The sequence below is a fragment of the Mirounga leonina genome, unplaced genomic scaffold (assembly GCF_011800145.1).
Source record: "Mirounga leonina isolate KUSES-001 unplaced genomic scaffold, KU_Mleo_1.0 Mir_115, whole genome shotgun sequence".
NCBI lineage: Eukaryota > Metazoa > Chordata > Mammalia > Carnivora > Phocidae > Mirounga > Mirounga leonina.
Window position 1 is genome coordinate 103,130,471 of NW_023270268.1, and position 20,146 is coordinate 103,150,616.

The window sequence follows — 20,146 nt, forward strand, 5'->3', positions numbered from 1 at the left end:
TGATCTCTGCTCTAATCTTAATTATTTCTCTTCTAATGTGTGGCGTAGGCATCGTTTGTTGCTTTTTCTGTAGTTCTTTAAGGTGTAAAGTTAGTTGGTGAATTCAGGATTTTTCTGTTTTTTTTTCAGTGAGGCTTGGATGGCTATGTATTCCCCCCTTAGGACACCTTTGCAGTATCCCATAGGTTTTGAACCACTGTGTTTTCATTTTCATTGGTTTCCATGAATTGTTTAAGTTCTTTGATTTCCTGGTTGACCCAAACATTCTTGAGCAGAGTGGTATTTAGCTTCCAAATGTTTGAATTTCTTCCAATTTTTTTCTTGTGATTGAGTTCCAGTTTTAAAGCATAATGGTCTGAGAATATGCAGGGAATAATCTCAATCTTTTGGTATGGGTTGTGAACTGATTTGTGACCTAGTATGTGGTCTATTCTGGAGAAAGTTCCATGCGCACTCAAGAAGAATGAGTATTCTGTTGTTTTAGGGCAGAATGTTCTGTATATATCTATGAGGTCCATCTGGTCCAGTGTGTCATTCAAAGCTCTTGTTTCTTTGTTGATTTTCTGCTTAGATGATCTGTCTATTGTTGAGAGTGGAGTATTGAGGTCTCCTTCAATTAAAGTATTGTTATCAATATGACTCTTTATTTTGGTTAACAGTTGGCTTATGTAGATGGCTGCTCCCATGTTGGGGACATAGATATTTACAATTATTAGATCTTCTTGTTGGATAGACCCTTTAAGAATGATATAGTGTCCTTCTGTGTCTCTAACTACAGTCTTTAGCTTAAAATCTAATTTGTCTGATATAAGAATTGCTACCCCAGCTTTCTTTTGAGGTTTGTTGGCATGGAAGATGGATCTCCATCCCTTCACTTTCAGTCTGGATGTATCTTTAGGTTCAAAATGAGTCTCTTGTAGACAGCATATGGATGGGTCCTGTCTTTTTATCCAATCTGCAGCCCTGTGCCATTTTATGGGAGCATTTAGGCTGTTCACATTGAGAGTGATTATTGAAAGATATGAATTTATTGTCATCATGTTGCCTGTGACATCCTTGTTTCTATAGATTGTCTCTATAAATTTCTGTTCGATATCACTCCTGGGGTCTTTCTCCTTTTATAGAACCCCCCCTAATATTTCTTGTAGGGCCAGCTTAGTGGTCACATATTCTTTCAGTTTCTGCCTGTCTTGGAAGCTCTGCATCTCTCTATCCATTCTCAATGACAGCCTTGCCAGATAAAGTATTCTTGGCTGCATGTTCTTCTCATTTAGTACCCTGAATATGTCTTGCCATCCCTTTCTGGCTTGCCAGGTCTTTGTGGGTAGGTCTGACGTTATTCTGATGTTCCTCCCTCTATATGTAAGGAATCTCCTCCCCCTAACTGCCCTTAAGATGATTTCCTTGGTTCTAAGATTTGCAAGTTTTACTATTACATGCCGGGGCATTGACCTGTTTTCCTTGATCTTCAGAGGGGTCCTTCTGCCTCTAGGACACGAATGTTTTTTTCAGTCCCCAGATTAAGGAGGTTCTCAGCTATGATTTGCTCAAATATATCTTCTAGTTCTCTCTCTCTCTCTCCACCTCCTCAGGGATCCCGATAATTCTGACATTGGAACGTTTCATGGTGTCACTTATTTCTCTGATTCTATTTTCATGGATTTTGAGTTGTTTCTCCCTGGCCTCCTTTTTTTCCTTCTTGTCTATAATTGGTCTTCTAGATCACTAATTCATTCTTCTGCCTCGCTTACCCTAGCTGTTAGATTATCTAGATTAGATTTGATCTCATTCATAGCATTTTTAAGTTCTGCCAATTCAGCTTTCATTTCTGCCCTTAGAGACTCTATGTTGCCATTACTCAATTTCTCCATTCCAGCTATTGTCTTCACAATTGCTACCCTGAATTCCATCTCCAACATCCTGGATATATCTGTATCCATTTGTAAATCTCTGGCAGAAGTCATAGTCTCTGAGTCTTTCCTATTTTGGGGGTTCCTCCTCCTAGTCATTCTGTTGAAGGGTGTTTGAGGGAATGTACAGAGTCCAAATTATTGCCCACAACCCAAGCAAGATGCACCTGTTTTATAGGGACCTTAGGGTTGTTGGCCTCTTGTTTTCCCGGCCTGTCTTCTGGGGGAGGGGCCTGCCGCACTGTTACTCAGGCAACCCTGTTTGGGCAGTGTTGCCCTGCCCCTGGTGGTGTAGGATGGGTTCAGTGAAAACCGGTTTTTGGGGGGCTTTTGTTCTCTGGTGGCTTTCCCTGGTGGCTTTCTGCATCTCTTCCAAGAGTCAGAGCAGAAGAGATCTTTTCCAACCCTCTGCCTCAGAGCAGAGATCGCAGTCTGTTCTTCAGTGAGCTCTCCAGGCCACACTATCTCCATTTCTGTCTGTGCTGCTATAAACTGCAGTGTCCTGGGTTGTGCGCCCCTCAGCAGTGTTCCCAGTCCTCACCTCGAAGTTGGGCACAGGGCTATGTCTCTGCCCTTTGTGCTTCTAAAATCGTCAGCCACCCCCAGTTCACACCCTCAGCCCTGGCGCTCCAGGTTTCTGTCTGGGGATGTCCTAAAGTCCTTTCCCCGCCACTACAGGTCTGCATATCTGTGCCCCGTCCCCAGCACAGGACGCTATCACTCACTGGTGCTGTAGGATTGCCACGGCTCCCTCCCCCTTCAGTTTATCTTTGGATATGTGCCCGCAGAATCATGGCTCCCTGCTTCTATCTCAAAACCAAATGCCTGCGATAGTCTGTTTGTAGAGATCCAGATCCATCTTCTTACATCTAAGGCTGATTTCATGGGTGTTCAGAGTGGTCTGGTAGATATCCAGCTCAATTCCAAGGACTGGTTGGAATAGGGTCCCCGACTTCTCTGCCATCTTTTCCAGGTTCCCAAGGAATCATGACTGATATTTGTTAAGAGAGACTAAGGTACATAAACAAAAAACCCTAACTTTTTTAGTAAATGGGCCATATTGCTTTTGATGAGAATTATGGCAATATTTATTAAGAAACTTAACCATGTTGAAATACATTTATTTATAGATCTGTATAGTAAGGAAACCAGAGATCCACACTTACATATAATCATGTTAATTTATAATTGTGTGTTTAATTAGGAGTATTCAGGTTTCTCAAAAATTTTTATAACAGAAAAACATTAAAACTGCTAAATGTTCAAACAAGAATAGAGGAGTGCTTTTCACAGTGTGAGCCCTAATCCACAGTGGGTCATAGAAAAAGCTTACTGGGTCGCAAAGAATATATTTTTGCAAATTATCCCAATCTATTAAGGAGAGAATTGAGGCACAGAAAGACTAAATAAAGTGCCTGTAATGCCACATACTTAGCTAGGGAAAGCTGAGCTTTCTAACTCAAAAATCTCATGCTCTTATTGGATGCTTCCAGAAGCTGCTATGTTATTGGTCTACTTATGTAACATGGGTCTTATGGAAGGGAATGAGGGACCTTCAGACTATCAGGATTTAGAGGAGCTACGGGGAGTTAGCTGTCATGGGACTGAATGAGCAGAGTTGCCATCATTCTTATTCTTAATATTTCTTAAGAGATTTATTTTTTCTTTGGATTATCATGGCCATACTAATTTCAGGCACACCTGGGCTGCCTAGCTTGAATTTCCAGGTATTGGCCTTCAGAAACTGATACATTTTTAAAACATAACCCAAGCCTTTCAACCCCTGGGAAGCTGGGACATAAGAGTTATGCATACTTTATTAATAGTCCTACAATTGTCCTAAATTTTTAAAAAATTTCTAATAAAATATTTTAAGCATGTAACAAAGTGTGCAGGTAATATAAAAATTTTTCATGGACCCACAACCAAGATTTTCCCTTCTTTCTTTCCTTCCTTCCTTCCTTTCTTCTTTCCTTCCTTCATATTTGCTCCAACCATTATCTCAGAAGAGTTATAATTCATATGAAAACCTATATTGAGGGTTAAGTTTTGATTTCAATACAAAGAAATCTTGTCTTCAGTGTTCTTCTAATCAGTACGTGTATGTGTGTGAATGTGTGTGGGTGTTTACATATGCTTGATTTAGAAATGTATTCCTTTAGGGCTAAGCTTCACCTTTCAAAGGTATTTTTTTCTCATATACATATAAATATATATTTTTTGCTAATGAGTGGGTATGTATGAAAGACACCTAAATTGCCCATATCCTCCTCATATAATCAGAATCTTAATGGAACAATAGAAATGTTACAGTTGCTTCCAAAGTTTGAAAGAATGAGAGGAGGAAAATACTTCATTAGGATAAAATTATAGATTTTTTTTCCAATTAAACTTATATAGGTAAGAAATATTCATTCCCCAAATCTGATAACTTTGTGAGTTTTAGCATCTTTTAGCTCAATGGATTTGCTGATTATCTTACTATAAGAAGTATAGCATTTTTAATATATTCTAGGTACCATATGATATAGCAATAAATAAGAAACATGTCTCCTATTATGAAACTTGTATTAACAAGAGCATTAAGGCCTAATATAGTATATCCCAACATATTGTTTTGTTTTGTTTTATGTTTTTTTGTTGAAAACAGATTGTATCAATTCTGCAGTTAATTGCTATGCCAAATTACAGGTTTGGGGAAGGATGAGGCCATTTTAGGTAGAATGGTTAGGAAGGCCTCCTTGAAGAGGTGACATTTAAGCAGAAATTTTAGTTATTTGAAGGAAAAAGCCATGGTAGATCTGGGAATGGATATTCCAGAAGGAAAGTTCTAGAATATCTGGTGTAAAGGCCTAAGCTGCCTTTGTTTAGGACAGGCCAAAATAAGATCAAACAGCAGGGAGAAGCCAGAGCACACAGGGCCTTACAGACAGTTTATAAGTGAGGAGTTTGGATTTTATTCTGAGTGTGGTCAAAATCAGTGGGTTATTTTAAGCATGGAAATCACATATCTGACTTACATTTTAAAGAGGTCTTTCTATGTGTTACAAATAAGATAGACAAAAGGAGACTATAGGCCAGTATAGTTGTTCAGACAACTATATAGTTTAATTTGGAGAGAACAGTGGAGATGGTACGAAGTGGTTGGACTTTGGATGTGTTATTAAGATAGACTTATTGAGGACTTGCTCTGATTAAAATAACATTTCTGGTAAGTGGTGAAAGGGTAGACTATGATGTGAGGAAAACCGTATACCTTTCTCATTGACAAAAATAAATGTCAAATGAATGAAAGAGATGTTTAAGAAACATCTATAAACATATCAGAAGAAAAATGTAGAAACATGTGATTAAGACAAAAGGTCAGAATCCAAGAAGAATCCAAAAAGGCAAAAGAAAGTATTTGAGATTATATAAAATAAAACAAAAGAAAATATTCTGAATTTCTAAAGATTACTTATAAGTCAATTAAAAGCACAATAAAAGAGGGGACAAAACATAGAAACAAGAATTTCAGAGGAGAAACAAATGTAGTTGATGAAAACAATTCACAGCTTCATCTCCAATCAATGAAACAGAAATTCAAATGAAGATTTGTAAGTCATTATGTTAATAGATGTTTGAAAGATGGCTAATACCGGGTGTTAGTGAGAACGTAGCCAAAGAAATGCTTTCATACCTTGTGGATGTTCATAAATTGTGGCTGAGAGTATAAATTAGCACACTCTTATTGGAAAGCAACTTGGGCAATGCCAATCAAACTGCTATTTCCTTTGATTCCTAGATATCTGCCATAGGTGTGCAGAAGCATGTACAAGGATATTCATTTCAGCATCATAATAGCAGTGAAAAACTGGAAGTCTGAACATCCATCAGAAGAGACAATTAACTGAACTATGGCACATGCTACCTAAAGCTATGTGGGAATCAGATATGTCTGCATGCCCCTAAAAAGATCCCCAAACCATTGTCAGGAAAAAAAAAAAAAACCCAAACCCCAAATAAAACAAGTTGTAAAACAATTGATGAAGCCTGGTCCTGTTTAGGTAAACACAAAACAAAACACACACACACACACACACACACAGAAACAGAAACCAAAAAACCCCACACAAATTATGTGTATATGTATTTGATAGTAATATATTTTATAATTGTGTTTATGTGAATGCACAAAAGTCTACACATATGTACATAAAATTGTTAACTCTGATTACTTCTAGGAAAGGAAATGGATTTGGAGTAAGAGCGAAAAAGTAATTTTAGTTTTCGCTCTCTATAGTTTGTAATGTTATAAATTTTCTTTGAGAATTTACTCATGTATTCCTTATCTAATTAAAATTAAATTTTTATGTATACTGATTAGTCCATTTGGCAAGTCATATAAACTCATCAATCTGACTTGAATTATTCCCAGAATGAGACTATCTCTTTTTAAGTCTACATGGTTTCTATTCATCAACCAAATGTGCATCCCCCAACTTATTTGGCCTTCAGCCCTGCCAGGCAATAGTCATCCAATTATTTCTCCAGTCCTTTCAGGAACAATCTAAAACCTTCCACCCTTTCTCCAGCCCCCAAATTCTCCACCTTTCTCTTCACCATCCACAGATGGCCTCTGGTTTTAATACTAAAAAAGAGACTAGTAAGCAGAAATGTCTCACTTTCCTACTTCTCTGCTATAAACTTTTTATTTTTAATTCCTCTTTTATTCGTATTTTTAATTCTCTACTACCAACTGTATTACTGCCATCTTTTCAGATATTCTACCTAGGTTATGGCAAATTGTGCCATGTACTCCCTGGGGAGGAGGGGCAGGAATTCCATGTTGAAGTCCCAATCCCAACTACCTCAGTACATGACCTTATTTGGAGATAGGTCTTTAAAAAGATAATTCAGGTAAAATGAGGTCGTATTCCACTATGACTGGTATCCTTCCAAGAAAAGAAAGGATACAGACATGCACTGAGGGAAAATTATGTGAAGACAGAGAAGACTGACTTCTACAAGCCAAGGAGAGGGGCCTCAGAAGAAACCAGCCCTGCTGACACCTTGATTTCAGACTTGCAGCCTCAAGAATTGTGTGTTTATTGTGTGAGCTGCACAGTCTGTGCTGTTTGTTACGGCAGCACTAGCAGACTGATACACGCTCACACTGGCAGACTTTCTTCTCCTCTCTGAACAAATCCCCACACTAGTGCTCCAGATCCCATCTGTTCCTTCCTCCAGGTTTCATCTTTCTCTTTTGTGTTTTCTGATTTACATTTTCTATTGATTTTCCCCCTTCTAATTATACATATGTTGGTGTATATGTACATACACACGCTCAGGTTATACATAGCCTCATGGTCCTGCCATCTGAGAGAAAATGAAACAACCACTACCACAACAAAACATATTTGGCTGCACATTTCCCTCTATTGTATTGGGTTTGAGACTTCAATCAACTTACAGAAATAGTAGCTTGCACTTTTTCTATTTACTTTTTAATATTCCATTTGATTTTCAACCTAACTCAGTCTGGATTATGCTTTCGCCACTATAGCTCTGCCATTGCCCCTTCCAAGATGACCAGCTGTCCATTCTACCAATGAGGAAAGGGAGACTTCGAAAAGTTGTCTGACTTGCCCAGGGTCACACAGCTAGAAATAACCATGCTAGGGTTTGAACCTAGTCTAACTCCAAAGCTTTTAAAAACATCATTTAAACATCATTTTAATGCATGATGAAGCTCATGCTTTGAGGAAGCTTCAGCTTAAAGCCACTTGCAGGAAGCAAGAGTAGGCATCGTGATAGAGACATGGGATTAATGCAGGGCTGAGAGGCAGGAGACAACTCAACACCTGGCCTGTCTCCATTGTGAGTATGTGGGAAGTCCTGATTGTGTGAGTGCAGGGGGCATTTGATGCCATCCGTGGAATGTCCAGTTTGTCTCCCTTGCCACCCACATTAGCCTTGAAAAAGGAATGCAAGGGTATTGGAATATACAAACAGAAAAGATTTAGAAATGAGGAATATTTTATCCAAAGAAAAATATGCCTGGACTTCAAGGTCATGAAGAATTATTATAAAAAGAATAGTCTTTTACAAGGCTTTTATGAAGATGGTCATGTCGTCTCAAATTAAATAAGAGAGAGGATGCTGAAAATATATTATGAAAAACTATAAACGTCATATAAAGCAGGACCTGATTTTAATAATAATGTTTATCGAGTTCCTATGATACCTCAGGTGCTAGTCTAGCACATTACCTGTGTCATGTTGTTAAACTCTCAGGACAAACCTGTGAAGTAGACAGTGTGACCGGGTGATTTTTATCTGTATGTTTTGTAGTTATCAAGTTCCCACAAATAGTATACTAATAAATCATTTTAACCCAAAGTGAATAAAGGGACAACATGAGAGTACATCAAAAAGTCATAATAAATCTTAAAATCAGCCTAGCATACCCCTCTGACCCTGAAACACTTTCAAGACAAGGATATTTCACTTAGCAAAAACAGAAGCAATGAAAAAATATGCACATGGGATGTCAGATCTTCCGTTGTGCATTCAAAGGGAGTATACTTTTATGAGAAATTCAAAGTGAGAAAGCTTATCAAATCATAGTAAAAATTGGTCTAGATTCCACATATCAGATGTCATGATATAATATATTTTACTTGTTTTGAGACTTAGAGGAAAAATGGCTTTATTAACCTTTTTGTTTGTCTCTAATTAGAGCTATTAACTCATTAGTACATGGGTAGCAGGGAGTTGGCAAGGAGTTAGAATAATCATGCCAGAGTATTATCTGTATGTGTTACCTACAAAAGGTAAGAAGATAAGCACTTGAATTAAAACACTAACATTTTGAAGTCCTCTATAAATAACAGACAATTTGGCTTATTTGGGGAACAACACAGGGAATTGTATCTTAGGTCACTAACAGGAAAATTGGGTCTCACCAATTTGTAGCTTGCTGTAGCACTGACCAAGTGATTATATTAGGGTGCAGAAGTAGATGTAATTTAACAGAGTTCTGATGGGACTTTTGCAGTCTATCATAGAAAAAGTTAATAAGCAAAAGGCTAGACTTCAGTCTAAGTGTGAACCTAGCTAAGACTGATTATAGCCAAAAATAACATAGGATAGGAGTAAATTGTAGAAGTCCTCATGGAGAGGTGACAAATGGAGTCCTTCAGGACCGATTGCCAGGCCCATTACTTTTTAACACTCTGGATAAGTTATGGTGTCTGAATGAGTTGGTAACCTTAAGGATCCAATTTTATTTTCTGGAGAAGTTATTGAATAGAACACTTCAGTTGCTTCGAAAATTTTTTTAAAGCTATGACTATTTAGACTAATTTTATGAACTCTCACATTTCTTAGGCTTGGTTGAGAGAGAGAATGTCAAGTTCCTACCTAGAAAATGTATACCTCGGGGCGCCTGGGTGGCTCAGTTGGTTAAGCGACTGCCTTCGGCTCAGGTCATGATCCTGGAGTCCCTGGATCGAGTCCCGCACCGGGCTCCCTGCTCGGCAGGGAGTCTGCTTCTCCCTCTGGCCCTCCCCCCTCTCATGTGCTCTCTCTCATTCTCTCTCTCTCAAATAAATAAATAAAATCTTTAAAAAAAAAAAAAAAAAGAAAATGTATACCTCTTCATCACTGTTGTGGATTATGTTTGAATTTCTAATTGTTAGAAATATTGTTTAATATTTGTCAAGTATTTTCTATGTATAGGAACTACCCTGTATTTTAGTAATAAATAGATGAAAATGCTTTCATTCTCCTCAAGCGTGGGAGGCAGTTGAATGCTGGAAAAATGATGATAAATTTTGGTAAGGATGCATAGGCCGGGGTTTATGAGAGTACAGAAGAGGGGACCCTACCTCGTCTAAAGTTCAGGGCAGTCTTCCTCCTAGAAGGAATGTCAACCTACTCTTGATAGTGAAAGTGGACCTAATCTTATAAATGAAAGTAATTAGACAAAAGGATTAGTGAAGATGCAGAGGAGAGCCCTTTATATAAAGGCACAGAGGTCTGAGGGGGAATGTGGGTCACTCAGAGGACAGCCAAGTATGTAATCTAGAGTTTCAGGTATAGATTGTTAAATGGCTCTAATTGTTCCCCTTTCTGGACCCATGACATTAACAGTATAACATTTTAGCCCTCCCCATAGAGAAACTGAGTCTCTTGACTCATCCCTTGAATCAGGAGTGGCTTTGTGACTTACTTTGGCCAATAGAATGCAACAGAAGAAAGGTACCAGTGCTGAGCACAGACTCAAGAGGTCTTGCCACTTCTCCTCACCCTCCTGGAAGCTTGTCCAAGCCACTGTGTGAACAGGCATGAGTTGAGCTGCTAGAGGGTTAGAGACTATGTAAGGCAAAGTCAACCATTCTGGCCAAAGCCATCCTAAAACAACCTGTTGCAAGCCAACTTGGCAGCTCATACAGATGCACGAGTGAACCCAGCAGAGACCAGTAGAACCGCCCAGCTAAACCCAGCCCAAGTCACCAAACTGAGCAATAGAGAGGATAGAAATACAGCAAAAGCAAATTCATACAGTAAAAAAAAAAAAAAAAAAAAAAAAGAGGCTGAATAGAAGAGGAGGACAAGATTGTGCTATGTTTTTTGGACTCTCTACTGAAGGCGATAAGAACTAATAATTCCCCAAAGATCAGGCTTTAATAATTTTTTCCTATATTGATATTTTTGGAGAACTCTAAAGGTATCCTGCAAGGACATCTTTAATCACTTATTTATGGGTGCTTAGAAGGAATAACCATATTTAAGTTATGCCTGATGGTTGAACCAAATAGCTTTATAGAAATCTAATTCCCAAGTTGTGTTCAACTGTGGCAGAAACATTTAAACCTATCCAATGTAAAAGCACTCGGGAAAGTGTATTCTGGGGAAAGCAAGATAGCCCATTTGAAATGGTATCCTGAAGTCTCTCATGATTTATGGATGGTATTGCTGCCCAAAATTCTTTCCCCTACCCTATTTTTGCCAACACATCTTTATCCTGCTTCTTCATCCTGTTTGGCATGTTCCTAGTAATCTTATATTTAATCTGAAAATTGTAAGTTGTCCTAGCAAAGCTAACTGTTACATGCTGATGGATGTTGATATGTGTCCTTTAAAGTGTGCGCTGCAGCCACTTTTGTTTGAAGCGTGTGACAGAGTCACCAACAAGCCATGGGTATACAAGGTTGAACAAGGAACCCCTGATTTACAAAGCAAATATTATTCCAGGCTAACACATGCCTGTGGAAATGCTCTTTTGCTAAGTCAAAACTAGAATGATTGAACATAACATTGTTTGAAGGTAGAATCAAGAAGAGGCTTGGGGAAGAAGAAAAACGCTACTTCTCCTCTCTTTTTTCCCCCACAAATAGGGAGGATCACAAGATGTTTGTCATATTTCCCCATGGATTAGTTCTGTGTTTGAGAGGTGCTTGTGTGTCCTAGTACCTATGTATGTATATTTAAAGATACTGTTACACTACATGTACCTGCAATAGTCATCTATCTTGATCAGTGGTTATGGTTATCACCAGGTATTCACTAACCATCTATCCTCTGCCCAACATGATACTGATTTTGAGATAGTCAAAAGAAAGATAAGGTGGAGCCCCTGACTTCAAGATGCACATACACTGGAGATGCAAGACTAACTTACCTGGAGAAAATCAGACAACCCATTTATTTTTTTTAAACGATTTATTTATTTATTAAATTTTATTTTATTTTATTATGTTATGTTAGTCACCATACATTACATCATTAGTTTTTGATGTAGTGTTCCATGATTCATTGTTAGCATATAACACCCAGTGCTCCATGCAATACGTGCCCTCTTTCATACCCGTCACCAGGCTAGCCCATCCCGCATCCCCTCCCCTCTGAAACCTTCAGTTTGTTTCCTGCAGTCCATAGTCTCTCATGGTTCATCTCCGCCTCTGATTCCCCTCCCCTTCATTTTTCCCACCCATTTCTAATGCTCCATTTGAGCACAGCATTATCTAGTGTGCACATTTTGGAATTTTCAAAAACTTATTTCAATTAACTGGTCATATTTCATACGCGATCTATCATATCTGGTGTAATTCTTACATGGCAGTAATATTATTGTTGAGAAATTATTCCCTTTCAAGGAACTATATATATATATATTTAATTTTTATTTATTTATTTTTTGCAAAGGGAGTAGAAGGCAGGAAATCATTAGAAACATGTTCACTCGGCAACCTTATTTCACGTCTAGATTCTGAATCCCACTGTTCCTTCCCCCCTCTGATCAAGAACTGTGACGAAGGTCATCAATGGAAAAGTTAATTGGGTTCCCTTGATCTCTTACAGATGCCTTCTCTCCTCAGGATTCCTCAGGTTCCTGTCTAGAGCTACTTAAGGGCAGCAAGTCTTCTTCAGACATTTCCTTCCTCAGGGGAGATAATTCGTATGTGACTTAAAGGTGGTATTTACACATCAGGGAGCAGTGAGCAAAATTAGAAAGCAGGTACAGTTTGTCTTAGTCTTCCTCCCCTCCCCTTTCTGAAGGCTCATCCCTGCACGGGGGTTCCCCAGCATGTGTTCCAACCATCTTCTCTCAGTGAGAGCTTGTCACCCACAAGGAGCTGTCCGGATCTGCCTGCCAGGGAAGAGTTCTTGACCTTTCCTTCCCCCCTCCTCACAGTCCAAGCTTATCTAACCTTCGGTCCATTTGCTTTGGGTCTGTTTTCTATTAGAGAGTGATAATTCGGCTTGTAGCAGTGTGTTTTAATGAGAACTCTTCACTCTTTACCCACCCACCATATAACACATTACATTTTAATAGGGGCCTTAGGGTACAGTGATTTAACCTAAGAGAACAATTTCAACCATGATATGTGGTAATTTGGAACCTTGAAGATGTCATCAAATACTTTCAGAGCCTTCTTTTTGTTACAGTGAAAATGTATTCTTTCCTTTCTCGGAGTTGTTGAGAGTCGAGTACATTTGATAAATGCTGGAATCCCAGCTAATTGCTTCACCTCCTTTTTATTTCTTGGCCAAAGCCAGCAGCAAAATTTTGAACATATCATCTTTTAAACTTTTATCCGTAAAGCAAAAAAATAAAAAACAAAAAACAAAAAAACCTTACCACATTGCATTTTAAAATGTATACTTTTGTGCTTTAAAAACATGAGGGTGTGTGAGTGTGGACAATTTGTTTCTGTGTGTGCATGTGTTTGTGTGTGGAGGGGTTGTGTTTAATAGGGGCTTGTATTAGCTTTCTATCATTGCATAACAACTGTATTATGCACTTTGTAGCTGAAAACAGCACCTGGTGATTATCTCACATTTCTATATGTCACAAGTCCAGGCATGGCTCAGCTGAAATCAGGTTCTCTGCTTAGGGTCCTGTCAAGCTAATATAGGGTGTTGGCCATGGCTGGGTTTTTATCTTAGGGTCAGGGACCTCTTCTAAGGCCATTCAGATTGTTAACGGAATTCAGTTCCTTTTGATTATAGGTCCCTGTTTTTTTGCGGGCTATTGACCAGGACTACTCTCAGTTCTTAGAATTTACCTGGACATTCCCTTCCCCATGGTTTTCTCTACAGCATTGCCATTTGCTCCTTCAAGGCCAGCAGGAGAATGTCTCTGTTGCTTTGAATCTCTTTGACTTCTTTCTCTTATTTGTAAACCCTCTTTTAAAAGGGCTTGTCTGATTAGGTCAGGCCCACCCACACTCAGGAGGAGGGGATTATACAGAATGCACATACCAGTGGTGAAAATTTTGGAGAATTTCTTAGAATTCTTCTTACCACAGAGCTTTTCTTGCTTTTCTTCTAAATATTCATTGAGAGAGTAAAAATATGGAAGGGGCAATAAATGAATAAATGAATAGCTGTAATAAGAAAGCAGAGACTTCCCCTGAGGCTGAAACCATAGATCCAAATATATGTAACACCCTACCTTTCTCTGGAGACAGTACTCTCCAATAGAACTTTCTGCAACAATGCAAATGTTCTGTATCCTCTCTGTCCAATACAGTAATGGTGAGGTGCCTATGGCTGTTGAGAATTTGAAATGTGGCTAATAAATACTGGATTTTAACTTTTATTTATTTTTAAACAATTTAAATTTACATTTAAATTGCCAGATGCCTCAAGCGGGTACCATGATGCCCAGTACCACTTGAGAGCAATATATGTAACTCCCAGTCCGTCTTCACGGTCCTGAGCTGCAGGATCATCTCCCACATGCTGAAATACTCTGTCTGGTGTTTATATTCTACCTGTATTTTCCACCTGTGCTTGGGATTTCAGTTTAAATTCCTCTTCCTATCTTTATATCTATAGTTTACATCTGCTTCTGGCTTCCTGCCAAACTGGCAGTTTTAGATATTGAGTCATTTCCTATATAAATTCGTAATTGTAAGAAGTTCTAACATCATGTAGTTTAATCAAAGTAGAAATCCCTCCTCTACCTTTGTCACACACATGCCCCCCAAATAGTGATTGTCACCTTTATTGAGCATTTATTCTCTATGAAAGGCACTAAGCTAACTGCCTCATGCATGGTCTCACTCAATCTCGACAAAGACCCCATGTGGTGCTACTATGATTCCCATTTTACAGATGAGGAAACCTATTCTTGGAGAAGTTAAGTAATTTCGTGAAGTCTCATAATTATTTAGTGCTGGAACAGAAATCAAGCTCAAGTTCCTTGTCCACAATTACGCTTGATTTTAACCTGTAAACTATATTACTAACAACCGCTCTTGCTAAGTGTAATTAAGCCTGTTTCTACTATTATTAGTGACAGTGAGCCCATAACCTTGAGAGACAATGCATTCTATTTCCTGGCAGCTTTTAGAGAGCTTTGATTCTTCTGTGGTCTTTCAGTGGTTTCCATTGCAACAAATGGCTAAGCCTTCCACGTCTCTGGGTCTCTGGGTTTTCTCTCTTTCTCTCTCAGGTTTTAAGTGTGGCTCCACAAACTCTGAGCTCTGAACATATTCCATGAGTCCTCGTAAATTCTCTGCTCATAGCAAAGACATGCGTCTGTGCCATGTTTGGAGCTAAACTAGGAGAATAAGATCAATCCTGCCATCGGAGCGGTGAGAACCATGTAGGTTTATATAGAAAAACATAAAGATTATATGTTAAAAAAAAAAGAAGATAGCAGGAAGGGAAAAATGAAGGGGGGGAAATCGGTGAGGGAGACGAACCATGAGAGACTATGGACTCTGAGAAACAAACAGAGGGTTCTGGAGGGGAGGGGGTGGGGGATGGGTTAGCCTGGTGATGGGTATTAAAGAGGGCACGTACTGCACGGAGCACTGGGTGTTATATGCAAACAATGAATCATGGATCACTACATCAAAAACTAATGATGTAATGTATGGTGATTAACATAACATAATAAAATTTAAAAAAAGAAAAACAAAGAAAACGTGGTCTGTGATAGAGAGGCAAGAATGAGATTCTAATATAATGCAACAGATATCATTCCTGCTGTGGAGGGTTTAATTATGCAAACTTCCAGGTCTGGTGCAAAATGAAAATATGTTTTTTAAAAAAGCAAGGATAAATCGCTAGAAATGGTATTAAAATGTAAAAACTTTTTCTTTTCTCTTGCAGTTTCTCTCTTGATGTGTCAGTGTTTTATTTGCTATTTAATGGTCGGAGTTAAGAACAGTATTTTTAATTTTAGCATAACTTTTACTGTTTATATTGTGTAATGCTAGTCTTAAATGCAATAAGTAAGAGCATTTAACTCATCTCTAGAGCCACCAAAGTCACGCAACTTGTATTTAGTAGCTCACATGTGCACATGGCATTTTGTTTTTACGAGAACAATGGCAACGCTGCCCAAATCTAACTCAACTGTTTGTATTTTACTTCTTGATAGGCACTCTCTCTACCAACACATTCTACCTTCAGCTTGCTGAGTAAGGAAGGACTAAACGGAAAAGGATCTGTGGGTTGCCCTATTTTTTCTTTTCCTTCTCTGTCATCATTTTCTGTATAGTGATTGCTTAATAGAAATAACATGAGTAAGAAAGGATATAATAGGATTCCTTGATTGTGTTCTTGGAATGTCATCACTGTGGTCAGTGATTGAATTGCTTATTCTGCACCTCGTTCTGAACAGCTACATGGGTCTGTCTCTCTCTCTCCCTTCCTGTCAGCATATTGAGGAGGAATATATATAAATATATCCCTCCCAAGTAAAGATTTATTTTCTACAGGAAGGACATTTTTTAGTAATCTATTTAGAACTCTACTCGCAAAACCTAAAACCATTTTATTTCCTATGGACCTTTTCTCGATTTCTCTTCTAAAAAAATAATCTCTAAATATCAAAAAAGCTTTGTAACTTATATCTATGCCTTTGACTAAAGACTTCCTAGCCGACACTGGCACATACATCTTTTAATTCTTTATTTTCACTCTCACAATTTGTTTTAACATGAATGAGGAAATTTTTAATTTTTGTTTGTATTAATATCAGAAAATACCATCTTGGAACTTTTCTTTCTTCAGCTACAAATTTGTGAAATAAATTCACTCACTCAGCCATTTATGGGGTACCTTTCATGTGACATACTCTGTGCTAAGCATCTAAATTATTTCTAATCCTTGGTGTAATCTTATCAAATGTATATAATATTTAGAATTGGTCTAGGTGCCAACGGCTGATTGGGGCACAGGAAAGTACATAAAATTCAAAATGATTCATATATCCATAAATGTAGCCATAAAATCAGAATTGAGTGGATTGCAGATCTTTTCATTAAACAAAATAAAAAAATAATCAATACTAGTGATAAGATTCTTAGATTATAGGGGATTTATTATCATCCCCTTAAATGAAGGCCCTGAAAGGAAGAGACAATATCCAATGTTGTTGTTTTTTTCCTAGCTCCAACTGCTAATGTTGTTTCTGGCATATAGCTGAAGTTCAAAATATGTTTGGAGATTATATTTAGGAAATTTAATGAGAACAAAATAAATTGCTATGGAGTTTTTCTGTGTTCAAAAATGTATTTTATTTATTTTTTATTTTTTAGATTTATTTATTTGACAGAGAGAGACACAGCGAGAGAGGGAACACAAGCAGGGGGAGTGGGAGACGGAGAAGCAGGCTTCCTGCGGAGCAGGGAGCCCGATGCGGGGCTCGATCCTAGGACCCTGGGATCATGACCTGAGCCGAAGGCAGACGCTTAACAACTGAGCCACCCAGGCGCCCCCAAAAATATATTTAGCTTTTCTCGCCAAAGGAACATACAATTGTACTATTTGAACAATCAAGCTTCAGTGTGAATACTTTAAAAATTTATCAACTTGTCTCCTTTGCAGAAAAAGAGGCAAAAGTCCTAGAAATAATGTAGGCATAGTTGTAGTACCAAAGACTTCTTTATGTTCATCAAGTTATTTCATTCTGTTCTTTATCTTCACACCATAACAGTCTTGATGGAAACTGAAGTATTGCAACAAGAACAATTGTATAATTAGGAGACAATCATTTACTCTGGCAACATCTTGGAAGTATGAGTTTTAAAGAACAATTAAAATTTCTATGTGTTTGATTGGAATGTGTTTATCCTGATTAGCGATTTACAAACATTTCTATCAACCTTCTCTAAGAAAGTCTCAGAACATTTTAGCTTCCATATGGGCCTTTAGGTGATATGTATTTTTGATTCTAAAATAGTCAAAGGCTTACAATGAACTTAATAACTCATTCCATTTATTTCCTCCCTGGCAAGAGAATTGCTTTAAATAAAGAATTCAATCTATCTATAGTTCTACAGAGAAATGTGAAGAGTCAAAATAATCAAATTAGAAGATCCAAGTTTGAAAAGTGACATAAATGGAATGATCCTCACTCGCCAAACTTGAGAAGTTTTCAAATCATGTCATTAATATAGAGGAAACAGACCTATATTTGCTTTTTGGGAAGATAAACGCAGAGGTACTGTCTGCCATTCAGAACATCTTCATCGCGGGACAGTTGGATAATGAGATTCTGCACAAAAGAGATAGATTCTTTTAGGGGGAAGTCATGATGTAAAATGGTTCTTAATGAGACATATAACAGAAGTTGAAATTTAATACTCGTGGATTGCAGTAGTGAGAATATTTACAGACTAGATTTCTCTAGTTGATAATTTTTATGGAAACTATCTTAATTGTAGTACTCATAATGCTATTTTATAATTTTACTGGGACCCATCACTTGCAAAGTGCTTTTAAAACTTACAAAAAGTCCTGTATGGTAAGTCATTTCTCCATTTTAGACATTAAGAATTAGAGGTTAAGGACATTGCTTAAAATCTTACAAAACTTTTACAAAGATAAGAGAAAACATGCCCATTTTCTTAGTTTCTTATTTTTATTTCCTGAGCCTTAAACCCAGAACTTCAATGATCGCATTCCAGTGTGTTTTACTCTAGAGGAAACTAGTTAACTCCTCCCCCAATCTCTCTTCATTAGGAATTTACAAATCCCTTCCAATGAATGCAGAGACTAAATGCCATATTTAGAGATCTTGAATCCAAGGATTTATCTCAACAAACATGAGCCTAGGTTGAAAATAAAAAAGTAGGGGTTTGTTTAAAAGTAATGCCTTTCATAAGTACGCTTTTAAGGGTTGTAATTAATGTAAGATTGGTGTTGAAAGAAATTTCCCTTCTTTTAGCTATTTCCATGATAATACATCTGGTAATAATGTATTTGATTTTTTGTACATATGCATTTATGACTATTTATATTATCTAAATTTATGAATGAAAATTTGAGTTAGATTGTTCTCATGCTCAAATGCCTGTTAACCAAATCACACATACTCTATTTTATGCTACCTCCCACTGCTTATTAAGAAATAACTTTTAAAATGCTTCTTCCTAATATTGTTCTAAAAAAAATCAGGGTTGCTAGATTTAACAAAAATATAGGGTACCAAGTGACATTTGAATTTCAGATAGATGATGAGTAATTTTTTTATATCACTATGTCCCTAACATTGCGTGGGACGTAATTATCCTAAAATAATTATTCATTGTTCATCTGAAATTCAAATTTAACTGGGCTTCCTGTATTATATCTGGCAACTCTAAATAGAACCAATGGGAAATCAAAATAGTTTTGTCATTGGTTCCATGTGTGATAGCAACAGCCAGAAGTTTAGGGCCGAGTCACAGAGACAGGAATAAATTTTTCCTGAATCTGATTCAAATTACCTTAATGAGTGAGGGATTATTTTTTTCCCACATAGCTGAATGTCAGAAGAAGAAGAAAGGAGCCCCAGGTGCACTATGATCAACAATTCAGTCATGTCCGCAAGGACCTGATTCACAGATTCCTTCCATGTCTCTGCTAGGCAGCCCTCAGGCCTCCCTTCCTGTGTACAAGTTGATATGGCAGTTTTTGGATCACATCAGGAGATGGCAATGTCCAGAGGCAAAAAATAAGCTATTTATTTCTGTGTTGTTTTCTTAGGAGCAAGCCTTTCCCAGAAGCCCTGTGAAGGCCTGGCCTCAAGACCACATGCTTCCCTTTCCTGCAAACTAGTCATCTACAGGCATCATGAAATCATGAGTTTTAATCTAGTCCTGATACACCTGCAAAGGCAGGCGAGAGGTCAATTTCCCATGAGGCACATGGAGGAAAAGGAGACCTGCACAAATTAGGCTCTATGAGAGAGGAAGACGATGGTAAAAAAAAAAAAAAAAAAAATAGACAGCCACTATGTTCTGTTAGTTCTAGTATGCTAGATTCATACAATCTCATTGGTATAGGGGAACCTGCAGAGTTCCTACAAAATTAAATTTGCTAACACATAGAATGGCCAGCCTTATAGGGAAACTTTAGATGTTTCCAATTGCATGGGAGTATCTCCCATTCTGAAGAGGGAGGGAGCTATACTAGATTGCTGAGCTCATCACTGAACAATGATTGTACAGAAAGGATATGGTTTAGTGAAGGAGGAAGAAGGAGACCGAAACTTTCCTCCCATTAAAAGTCTTAAGGGCATTTTCATGTTCCTCTAGAGTGGAGTTGACCTTATTGTTTCAGATCTTATTTCAAAGATACCCACACAGAGCTACCGTGAGCTCAATTGATCTCAATGGCAGCATGAAAACGAGTCACTTCTAGTGAGATTTTAGTTGGTATTTGCTGAGAATCTGTTTTGAGATTAAAAAAATAACCAAAGACAAACACATCATCTTCTTCTCCCCCACTGCTCCTCCTCCTTC

The 20,146-nt window shown here is 37.8% G+C and overlaps 1 long non-coding RNA gene across 1 annotated transcript in view; it reads left to right on the forward strand.

Moving 5' to 3' along the window:
* The window catches only part of LOC118007135, a 37,485-nt gene extending 18,041 nt beyond the window's left edge, over nucleotides 1–19,444 (forward strand). Inside the window, exon 3 of the long non-coding RNA XR_004678276.1 lies at nucleotides 19,389–19,444. This is a non-coding gene — a long non-coding RNA (uncharacterized LOC118007135). The remainder of the gene's footprint in view (nucleotides 1–19,388) is intronic.
* Nucleotides 19,445–20,146: the final 702 nt, after the last annotated feature.